We start from the raw sequence: 2238 nt of genomic DNA, 5'->3' as shown, positions 1-2238 counted from the left end.
TTGAAAAGTATTTACCAAATTAGGTTTTCTTTCTAAATTGATTTTTTTCACTCCAAAGAATGAGAAGATTGTAGAAACTCATAATCAAGTCGCTGGAGCAGTCAAACAAGAAGACCTTGGTACAGATTTAGATGAAGAATGGTGGTAAAAATACGCATATGAGGTTATTGAGATGTGTAAGGCATATGAGTAAAAGTTATCTTGTCAATTGGTTAGCACATGAATTCTTATTTTTAAATGGTTATGTATAAGACTTATGTTCTCTTATTCTTGTGTTGCTTTATTAAAACTGAAATGGTATTTATGACTTATATTGTCTTATTTATACTTATGACTTTTCTTTATTTAATTGAGTTATGTAATGCTTATGGCATAGATAGACCATGCCGATGTAACGAATACGAAAACTAACAAAACTAATACATAATATGTCACGAGAGCATAGATAAACTAACACAAAACGAGTATCACATTGTAAATTAGCGAAGCCGCCGCATCGCGCGGGCACCTACTAGTATATATCATCATCATCATCGTACTCAGTATATCCTACTAGTATATATATATATATATATAGCTTCGATGTAAATGGACTATGAAGACTTCTTAACTAAAGGAATGTTAGAAATGAATTTGCAATGTTAAAAAGGTATTAGTGAAAGTAATATTATATAGTTGAAAACATAGTGAATTAAAATAGGAATGTATAACATGCATATCATTGTTACACATTTACACCTAAATATATATTTGCAATATTAAAAATTGTCATGGAATGGTTAAAAGACATTTAATTAGAAAAATTTAACGTAAAAGTAAATATTAAAAATTGTCAAACAATGAAATGGTCAAAAGACATTTAATTAGAAAAATGTCATGTAAAAGTAAATTTATGGAAAGCTTAATTAAGGATTTATTATTAGAAATTTTACAAAAATGGTTGACTAAATAACTAATTTAAAATCGAAATGCATTTAAATAAATTAATACAACATGCAAATTATTAGTTGACTAAATAATTACAACTTAGAATATGGATATCAACTGCTTTGCGAACAATAAACGAAATGTTCTCACCCAGCCAAACATCATGTTTCGGGATGCATGTCTTCCTTACATATGCTTGAATTCTATAACCCTGTAACATTATTAATGTGAAGAACAAAATAATTATTACAATGTGTAATGAGGAATAAAAAAAACGAATTATGCTAAGTTAAGTTTTTTTATATAAGAATGATTTTTGTATATAAGAATACCATTTCATCTTGAAATATCATTTTATCTATTTATTGGTATTTATTTTTCATTTTTGGAACATATGTATACTATTCATATCATTATTAAAAATTTAATACAAAATTGCTATATATTTTATGAAAAAAGGCACTAGTCAAAAAATTCTACTTGGACAATTTTATTTACCATTTTGAAAGGTAGTAGTAATTTGACTTAAAATTTTATTAAAACGGATTACACAAAAGGGGTCTGCATACTAAGAGAAACTTGTGTCATTCACTTGAAATCTCAAACTAGAAATAGTATATATTTTTTGTTTAATTGATGAGCTGATGACATGACTCAAACTGACGACCGACAAACACAATCATAATATACCGTATCCACAACCAAAATAAATTTGTCACATTATTACTTATTGGTGAATTAAAAAAAATGACAAAAGCAATCGCAAGACAGTGAGTGAAACAAGTTCCATCATGAAATTTACGTCAAGATCGAGTCGCAATATAGATACTGATTTATTTTGTTGCAAATACAGTCACTAATTAAAAAACACACAAAAAAAAAACCTAGGTTGCGATATGGACACAAATTTAATTAGTGACCGGAATTATTTCGGTTGCAAATACAATCACTAGTATATAACAAAATAAAACTAAGTTTGATGCCAAAAACATTTATAATTTTAATCACTTAAATAATTAAATATCCATTTTTTAATTTTCTAAAGTACTTATATATATATATATATATATATATATATATATATATATACTAGCTACGTGCCCGCGCGATGCGGCGCGGTATGCATGCTAACATGTCATCGGATGCGTAACCGGCGTTACCGTTTCTGTATGTGCGTGACTTCACAATAGTATGCGCATAACCCGAAGATAGTATGTTCGTATTGCAGCATTGGAATCTTAACCGGTATTAGTAAGCACGTCACACAACGATTGTACGCGTGCATCAGATGTCGGTGCGCACTTAACGCTG

This window comes from Bidens hawaiensis, unplaced genomic scaffold (assembly GCF_021521415.1).
Source record: "Bidens hawaiensis isolate Kalapana, Puna unplaced genomic scaffold, B.hawaiensis_p1.1 tig00070707_1, whole genome shotgun sequence".
Taxonomy (NCBI): Eukaryota; Viridiplantae; Streptophyta; class Magnoliopsida; order Asterales; family Asteraceae; genus Bidens; species Bidens hawaiensis.
Note: the sequence above shows the minus strand (reverse complement) of the source record.